The following is a 9,811-nucleotide window of genomic DNA, read 5'->3' on the forward strand; positions in this document are numbered from 1 at the left end:
TAACAGAGCTGCAGCTTTCTTGATCATGCTGGTGCTCATTGAGAGTAAGAAAAACATGAAAGTGAGGCCTTCTGAAGCAAATGAATTTTATTGGAAGAACACAAATATTTAACAAAGTACAAGAAACTTAGGCAACAAATACTTTTTAAAGACACAGAAATGAGGCTAGCTCAGGGAAACTCACCAGTATGTCTTTTTTTTTTTTTTGGCCATGCCATGCAGCATGCGGGATCTTAGTTCCCCTGCCAGGGATTGAAACCGCCCCCCACCCCCCATATTGGAAGCACGGAGTCTTAACCACTGGACTGCTGGGGAAGTCCAAACAGTATGTCTTTTTATATTCTGTGCAGTAAAAAGTTACTAGTGAACCTTTATAGGCTCTCACTCATTCTTGTGGGTCTAGTCCCAAACTATAACAAAAATATTATTGGCTCCACTAGGATAAGATGAAAAGTGTACCAAACGAAGTAGCTATGGCCAGGAAACTCAGTGACACAGAAAATAGAAGGCTGTGGGAAGGTCTCAGAGAAAAGAGGCCTGCTAGAGAGACCAACGAGCCTGAGACAGGGTCTTCCACCCTGTGGAATACAAATACAGCACACATGCACTTTGACATGTCCCCATGGGTACAATATTTTTAAAGATTTCTCGAGTAAGCACAAAAGCAAATATTATAAAAAATGAAAACAACCCAAAGTCCAAGCCATTCCCAAAGGCACGATACCCAAAAGTCAATTTCTGGTCAAACGACAACTCACTGATGTCACAGGGTCACTCTTCGAGGCAAAGTCCTCCGCGTGAAGTTAACGAATTCTGTAGAACTGCTGTTTTTCTATGAAATTCAAAATCCTGCAGACTAAAGGTTAACCTTACATTCCACCAATACAAACACCAAGTTTACATAGAAAAACCAAGGCAAAACCATAATACAGAAGCCGTAAATGGCACCACCCATTTCCCCAAGGAGAAACATTCTTCCCTCTCAGTTCTAAAATCTAAAAACACTTGAGGGGGGGCACTCATTTGTGATCATGGAAGGGTCTTTTTTTTTTTATTTTTAAACCCCTTTATTGAGGTATGAGGAATGACTGACATACAAAAAAATGTACACATTTAATGTATACAATCTAATGAGTCTGGAGATTATACATCCATAAAGCATCTCCATAATCTATACCATAAATACACCTATACACTCTGAAGTTAAATTCCACCTTCATAATTTATTATTATTACTTGGTAAAAAAAAAAAACAAAAAAACAAAAAAACAAAAAAACATGATGGAATAAGATCAACCTTCAGCATTTTCAGTACACGTCAGTCCTGGGGTCTGGAGGAGATGCACAGGTGCTTGGTTCCTGACTTTGACTATATCCTATATCCTGTAGCTCAGTACTCTGACAATCTACTAGAGGAAAATCTACAACAGGCCTTTCAGCATTCTGGAAGGTACTCTGTCTGACTGATGGGGAGAAGCTGAGTAAACCAGTGAATCTTCTTAGGATTCACTGAAGTGAGCTCACTGCTGTCCTTTTCCAAAACTGATAAGAAGTAGTACAGTAGGCTTGCACATGAATAAGGAGAGGTGAAGGAAGCTCAGAAAGCCAACCCAAATCTAAACTGTGAGGTGGCCTGGCAGGCAACGCTCAGTAACCCATTTTGTGTGTGTGCTGGAGTCAGCATAGTAGACTGGGAGGGCAAATTCAAGTCCAGAGGGATGAAGAGACCATTCAAATTGTATAGGAATGCACATATTTTGCTCATTCTGTCCACTCTTTCGGAAAGAACTGCACACTAAAATTCCATAACTAAAACTCTGCAGGATCTGAGTCCTTGCCTCCTACCAAGTATTCTAGCAGGTCCTGTGCACCACAAGACACAGAAATCAGACCTCCACCAATCAGAGATCAAATCTCTGCTCCTTCAGAGTACTTGAGAAAGGGACGGTGAGAGATGAAGTTCAGCTCCACTTGCCAACCGACTGCTGACATCAGCAGAGTGATTTAAACCATCTCTAAACAAGGTTTGTAGTTTTAATTCTCATCCCCATTGATCCTATTGATCACAGAGAATCCCCACTGAGGACATATGTATGGGTTAAAAAGCAGCTAGACGATAAGAAGTCACTCACACTTTGTACTTATCCTTCAGGTGCTGTTTTCACAAGTTCCTCATGAGGAAGTTCTCTGCACAGGTCTGATTATGGCCAGGACTTTACAATTAGCACTTGGAGGGAGGATGCAGATACTCAGGGGACCTGGTATCTCACCAGAGCATATTGTAAGGGAAACTAAAATAAGGACAATTAAATTGCTCATATTGAAAAGGGATAAGGCCTTCTTTCTTGCCTTTCCTAAAAAACTTTGGAATATGTGTCAGTTCTTTGTCTGACTCTGCTGCTCGTAAGTCACCTCAGTCATGTCTGACTCCTTGCAACCCCATAGATGGCAGCCCACCAGGCTCCTTTGTCCCTGGGATTCTCCAGGCAGGAATACTGGAGTGGGTTGCCATTTCTGACTCTCTGCAATGTATGCAAATCTTTTCTATAAGTTAAATAAGCCTCTTGGTAATTTGATAAACCAAGTGTTTTCCTTCAGGGATCTGGCAGCAAAAGTAGTGACCAAGAGCCCATAAAGCTACAGGAAAAAGATGAAAAATATCTCTGGAGAAAAAAAAAAGAACTGTAAGCAATAGCAGTTCCTTCTCAGAACTCCCTTAGATTATATACTGTGTAACAGTACAGCAGGGAAAAGAGCTCCCCTTCCACAACAGCCATTTTTCACAGGTCTAGACAACAGAACAAGGAAGAGACAGCAAAGCCTTCACTTGCAGACAAAATCACAATTCTCTTGGGAAAATGGAAACCAGTCCTGATCCCATAATAAATGTCCTAGTTTATAAGAAAGCCATATTTTCTTATATCCATCAGGGTGCATTGTTATCTTCTGTCTCTCAGCTATGCTAGCCTAAAGGACGGGCACAAGAATGGAGGAAGGAGACAGGAGAAAGAGCCCTGAACCCACAATGTCCACCACAATCATCACACCAAAGACATTTGTCCTCCCCACTGTCAGTCTTTCCTTATACTCTCAGAGCCTCCTCCTCAAAGCCCTGCTGGGCCCAAATTTCCCTAATCAAGAGCAAGCAAAAGCCTGAAATAGGGAAACCATTGGACCTTTTCCCTCCCCAAATTGAGCTCCCCTTTCATCTCCACCACTCCAGTAGCACACCATCACAAACAATGCATAACTGTCCCTCCACTGTTGTAACAACAACACCTTATTCTTTGAGAGCGCATAGAAGGTCCCCTTGAGGCAGTGTCACCCCCACAAACAGGAAGGACCAAATGGAAGAGGAGCCACCATCAAGCAGAAAGGATTTCTAGCAGATACACGGGGCAGGAGGAGAGGGGGGAGATAGCTACAGCCTGGGTGTGTAGCCCTCTTCAGCAAGAGGAATACAAGGGCTTGATCCTCCAGCTGGAGTACCTGACTCAGGAGGTTCCTGCACATCCAGGCTCATTGGCCAATATACGCCTTCTTTAGGACTTTACTAAGGCACCTGGGATGTGTGAGTGTTGAAGGAAGAGTGAAGCACCAGCAACAGCAACTCAGTTTCATTTGCCTCTTTACAGCCACAGGCAGTCTCAATAGAAGAGTTGAGTGAGACCACTCAACCAAGTGTAGTCAACATCAGTGGGCACCTCCCAGGAGACTCCCTCAGATTACTGCTCTAGGCCACAGTATAGGAAGGGGAAAGGCCACATTTCTTGAGTCGCTTTTCACAGCCTAAGGCAGTACACAGACTGAAGCAGGAACACAAGAACATCTCTAATAGTGAAGTCCAAAATTCTGGGGAATGCTGTAGCATAGGGTAAAGCCTTCATCATGAAAGTCTCACCTTTGTCAGAAAGTAATCCACTCTCATGTCACACTCAGTGATGTGCACTATATTTTCAGTACCCTTGCTACAATGATCCCAGACAATACCAGGGATTGAGAAATAGGTAGGAGACACTTTTGACCACAGAAAGTCCAATACACCTTTCACGTTGAGGGCCTATGTCCTCCTGTCCAGCTTTCTCCTTGTGCTCTGAGAACAGCTCTATAGAGGCTCACTCTTCCCAGCCCCTTCCCCACCTCTAGGCTTTAGGCACCCCAACGAAGGTCCACACATTGTTAGTCATTCCATCTTTCCTGATCAGGGAAGTCCTTCCCGCTTTGACCCTTTAATCTCTACAGTACTTCTCATGAAAAGAACCGACAATCAAAAGTGGCCTGAGAACCACTCATGAAACTCATTTAGTTCAAGATTAAATTGGTACAGCTACTATGGAAAACAGTATGAAAGTGCCTCAAAAAATTAAAAACAGAACTATCATCTAGTCCAGCAATCCCACTTGTGGTATGTATCCAACGGAATACTTTGCACCAAGAATTTATAGAACATTAACATTCCCACAAATGAGTAGACATTCACTGAAGTATAGTCTCATGAGCCTAAGTGACATGGCTGGCCTAGGAATGAATTTCTGGGAAAGAACCAGCAAGCCAGATTCCATCTCAAATTCAGTGGAGGATTACCTTCGCTTTCCATGAGAGCCCTGATGTGTGAAACTGTCACCAATTGGAGAGTCATCTTTTTGGAATCCTCAACCTTGTGACTTATTTTTAAGTGCCAATACATAGCAGATTTACCTATTAAACCATTCATTTAGGTTTTCTTGACCCCTGCCTCTAAAGAAGTCAGCCAAGATGACTATGATGGGCAGTGGGAATAAGTGTGTATGGAAGGGGAAGAAGGCATCACAGTTATTCTTAAGTTTCACAATTGTTTTGACTAGGAAATAAGCCAGCTTTGATCATCATCATGTCACTTGGTGAAAGAATATGGGCTCAGGATAGGTTTTTCTAAGTATCTCAGGCCTCAGGTTTTCACTGGGTAGGAAATTATCATGACCCCCTCTTTCACAGCTTTAAAGTAATTTCACCAATTACAGGGATAAACAAAAAGTCTTTAAAATGTCAACATGCCCTCTAAAGACTATACTCACACTTTAGTTTCCAATCACAAAGAAATGTGGATTTTATTTTAACCTTTGGTGAATGAAATTCAGGTTCTATGATGCCACCTTATGGATAAAACCTGTGCTAATAAAGCAACAGAGGAGCCCGAGGTTTCTATGAACCTAGAGGTTAGAAGTGTCTTTGAATGCATCTTATAAGAGTTCATATTTCTATTTAGTGCTTTCCCCCCACCCCAATTGTGAAAACTCTTCCACAGATTTTCAACAAATTAACCACTGCCCAGAAAAGAAGTAACTTGATACAGACAATGAAAGGGAGGGGACCTTTTCTGCACTGCCAGTTAACAAGCACCCTCTTGGTGCCTGAACTTGGTGCTGAGCCATATCAGCTTTGGCATAAGGCATCATAGATGGCCAGAAAAGAAAGTGGCTCAGAGCAAGGCAAGGTGTGAGTTGCTGGGCTGCCTCTTGGCATCATAGCAGGATTAAAGAGGCTGGTTTTCAAAGAGAAGTCCAGTGATATCTGAGGAAATTTGCTGGCCCTGTGAAAGGAAACAAACGTTTGGTTGAAATGGGGTCTGGACAGGTAGGGAGATGAGCTAAATGAAGCCACAATGTTCTGTTCCCATATATGGGTCCTGGAAATGGTGTACTAATTCCTTCAGTACCTCTTGTGTGGTAAGCACTCAAGAAAAACCATAGAATAGATATCCCTGAGTGCTGGGGTCCAGCCCCGGTTGGATCCAGGGATTCCCTCAGGAGGACGGCATTGGCGAAAGGATAGATAAAAGGAGAAAGAGACAGAGGCTTGACCTGACTGGTTTACATGGGAAACTAATAAGGTTCATGACACCGAACTTGCTCTGACCACAGAGGCCGCAGGCGCCCTCTCGAATAGCTGAAGGTGCCCCACCTTAGGCACCTTCTCTGGGTCTTAGAAGCCCAGGCAGGTAAGTGGTCTCAGAGAGCCCCCACACTCCGATCAGTCACCCTGAAGGAAGAACAGAGAAGAAAAGTAGAGAAAAGGAAACAAGAAAGAACGACACGGGGAGACCAAGCCTGATGAGCAAGGCCCATACTTTATTTTCCAAAGTAGTTTTTATACCTTAAGTTGTGCATAGAGGATAATGGTGGGGGGCGGAGGTAGAGTCATGCAAGGTCAGCAGTCCTTGATCCTTATCGAAGCCAGGCTTTCTTTCTGCAAACTTATCATATACAAAAGCTTTAGGTGATTTACATCATCTTCTGGCCAGGAGGCCTGTTAACATTTTATGACCCTTTCTTCAGAAAACTTATTTTTCTCTAAAGGTGACTATTCTAAAGTCAGGCACCACCCTCCGAAAGCATTAGATAAAGTTGCATTCCTATAGGGAAAAAGTATGGTGGGCTATAACAAGAAAAGAATTAACTCAAGGGTCCAAGGTTACAAACCTTAAAGCTACTACTTACATTTCTATACACCAACTATATTAATCAATACACTCCCAGGGACACAGTAGATAAGGGATATGGAAACTTGGCAGCAAGCATTAGCTCAACAAAGAAATCCTCTACTAGTTCTATTCTAACAATTTTAACTCTCTGAGGAGCTCTGCATTAGAATATCGTAAGCTTCCTGTGCCTCTCTGGTTGGGAGGCTGTGAACAATCACATGCATAGCTGCAGAAGTCCGAACAAACCTGTCAGGCAAGCTAGAAAGTCATCAGAGGGGTTTGAATGGAAACACTCCTATTATGCCCAGGAGACTTATTAACTAGAGCTCTAAGTTGATTTTCTTCAGAGAAAGGTGGTCGGGGATAGCCCCCCGTTAATGTCAGAAGAGTTGGTGAAAGTCGTGAAATAGTAAAACGAACAGATTCTGGTTTTGGGGTAGATGCTCAGGCAGGTCTGGGGGAGTGGGCCCTCGAGTCCTGACTGGCCTTTGCATATCAGGCCTCTCCGCATGACCTTTGTCATGGGTGGGAACTCCCGTTCTGGCTCCCGGCACCTGAGAGCAAGGTGTGATTCCCATTTTGCAAATGTGGAAATTGAGGCTCAAAGATGACAGTAAGAAAGAGTCATACTCAGATACTAAAATTTATTTTTAATGAAACACGATGTATTGTCTCAGCAACATCTGCAAAGCAAAAAAAAAAAAAAAAAAAAAAAAGACGAACTGTGGAAGGGTAAATATTTAATGAAGTATTGACCAGCATATTATTTGAATAATATGGAGCCTACACCTCCAGGACCCCTGCAAAGTAAATGCCCACCCACTTATAGAGGGGACAGACTGGCAGACTATCATTCTCTGCCACTAACTTGGTGTACAGGGCTCATCTTGCTCCGCTTTCCTAAATAGAGCTGGCTTTAAATTACATTCAAATCCTTGTTCCCCTACCTGAAAAAAAAAAAACAAAACCAAAAAAAACAGCACTCCACAGTCTCTGGATTCCTGAAGTTTGTTTTTCACAGTCCCATCCAGTCCAGCTTGCTTCTGTCTGGTATTACAAGTGATTTCCAAAAGGATAAAAAGACAGATCAGAACTCTGATGTGAAAATGGCAATAACAGGCTTTTTGGAAATGTGACCTTCTAATAAATTCAGTGTCTGTAATAATGGCACTCACGGTGGACTGGAAAAAGATGCCACTGACTAATTAAAGACGTCCATTATAAACATAGTGTCTGAGCAGCGCTCAGGGAGTGATCCTGACATTGTTGGAAGTTCCTACTTTACAGACTCAGGGAAGACATTTAAACACCATGTTAAATAATCTTACAGCTGATGGAATGGGTGCTACCCTCCTCCCAGCATTTGTGGCCCCACATAACATAAGGTTGCACTTACTCATCTGGCAGGTCTGGACAGCTAATTCCGGGTCCCCTCTCTTCTCATTACAGTCCCATAGGCTGGCCAGTACTAGATTTTTCCACCACAGGTCCTGGAGGAAACAGTGGTTATACAGATCTACAAGGAGACTTGCTTACAGATCGACAGCCTAAGACAGTTGCAGGAAAATTAGGTAACTTGGAAGCCCATAACATGAGTGGATGGGGCAAACTTCCTTTTTCCCTTTGAAGGAAAGTTACATGGCTCAAAATAGCCTGGAGTTAAAACTCTCCTCCAGGTCCTCCCCACCATTCTATGCAAAACAAAGAACTCTCTCACCCGAAGGAAAAAATGGACATTAAGGTTTATTACGCCCAGCTCCCAGCTGGTCCAGCCTCTGGTCTATCTCCAAAATTCCTTGCCCCAGCCATTTAAGAGATAACTACTCCGAACAACCTTGGAGAAGAACAAGCCCCCTTAAGACAGTAACTTTCCACATACATGCCTATATATACTTACTATTTTCTTGGATAAGCGCAGCAGCTCGCTAATGTGACTGCTGCCCCTTCTTGCCTCATTAAAGGTGATCTGTTCCTGTAAAGTGCCAGTCTCATTCTTTTTCTGAACCTCGCCTTCTCTAACTCCCTTACGTTACATTTTTGGTGCTGAAACCTGGGAGGTTGAGGTTCCTTCTCTTCTCCACAGCCAGCTCTTCAGGGTGTGGAAGCCTGCCAAGCTCACTTTCCAGCCCAGGCTTTCAAGACCTCCTCAAGAGGAAGTCCTGTGCCTTCGTGAGTGGTAAAAGTCCTGTGTAAGGGCTTTATGGGTTTTCCATGTAACCCGAAAAATATTGGCCTTTCTCTCTCTCTTCCTCTTTTCTCTCAGTTCCGTTCAGTTCAGTTCAGTTGCTCATTCGTGTCCGACTCTTTGCGACCCCATGAATCACAGCAAGCCAGGCCTCCCTGTACATCACCAACTCCCAGAGTTCACTCAGACTCACGTCCATCGAGTCAGTGATGCCATCCAGCCATCTCATTCTCTGTTGTCCCCTTCTCCTCCTGCCCCCAATCCCTCCCAGCATCAGAGTCTTTTCCAATGAGTCAACTCTTCCCATGAGGTGGCCAAAGTACTGGAGTTTCAGCTTTAGCATCATTCCTTCCAAAGAAATCCCAGGGCTGATCTCCTTCAGAATGGACTGGTTGGATCTCCTTGCAGTCCAAGGGACTCTCAAGAGTCTTCTCCAACACCAAACTTCAAAAGCGACAGTTCTTCGGCACTCAGCCTTCTTCACAGTCCAACTCTCACATCCATACATGACCACAGGAAAAACCATACCCTTGACTAGGCGGACCTTTGTTGACAAAGTAATGTCTCTGCTTTTGAAGATGCTATCTAGGTTGGTCATAACTTTCCTTCCAAGGAGTAAGCGTCTTTTAATTTCATGGCTGCAGTCACCATCTGCAGTGATTTTGGAGCCCCCCAAAATAAAGTCTGACACTGTTTCCACTGTTTCCCATCTATTTCCCATGAAGTGATGGCACCAGATGCCATGATCTTCGTTTCCTGAATGTTGAGTTTTAAGCCAAATTTTTCACTCTCCACTTTCACTTTCATCAAGAGGCTTTTTAGTTCCTCTTCACTTTCTGCCATAAGGGTGGTGTCATCTGCATATCTGAGGTGATTGATATTTCTCCCGGCAATCTTGATTCCAGCTTGTGTTTCTTCCAGTCCTGCATTTCTCATAATGTACTCTGCATATAAATTAAATAAGCAGGGTGACAATATACAGCCTTGACGTACTCCTTTTCCTATTTGGAATCAGTCTGTTGTTCCATGTCCAGTTCTAACTGTTGTTTCCTGACCTGCATACAGATTTCTCAAGAGTCAGGTCAGGTGGTCTGGTATTCCCATCTCTTTCAGAATTTTCCAGTTTATTATTATACACACAGTCAAAGGCTTTGGCATGTCAATAA

The 9,811-nt window shown here is 43.4% G+C and overlaps 1 long non-coding RNA gene across 2 annotated transcripts; it reads right to left on the bottom strand.

Moving 5' to 3' along the window:
- Positions 1 to 5,257: 5,257 nt before the first annotated feature.
- Positions 5,258 to 8,586, bottom strand: LOC109555025 (uncharacterized). Of its 2 annotated transcripts, XR_011565236.1 has the most exons (4): positions 8,358 to 8,586; positions 7,857 to 7,950; positions 6,133 to 6,232; positions 5,258 to 5,569 (listed from the first exon to the last, which is right to left on the bottom strand). It is a non-coding gene; the product is annotated as an uncharacterized lncRNA (long non-coding RNA). The 2 variants fall into 2 exon arrangements; XR_011565235.1 differs by lacking the exon at positions 8,358 to 8,586 and having other exon boundaries at positions 7,857 to 8,106.
- Between the last annotated feature and the right edge of the window lie 1,225 nt (positions 8,587 to 9,811).

Source organism: Bos indicus, chromosome X (assembly GCF_029378745.1).
Source record: "Bos indicus isolate NIAB-ARS_2022 breed Sahiwal x Tharparkar chromosome X, NIAB-ARS_B.indTharparkar_mat_pri_1.0, whole genome shotgun sequence".
NCBI lineage: Eukaryota > Metazoa > Chordata > Mammalia > Artiodactyla > Bovidae > Bos > Bos indicus.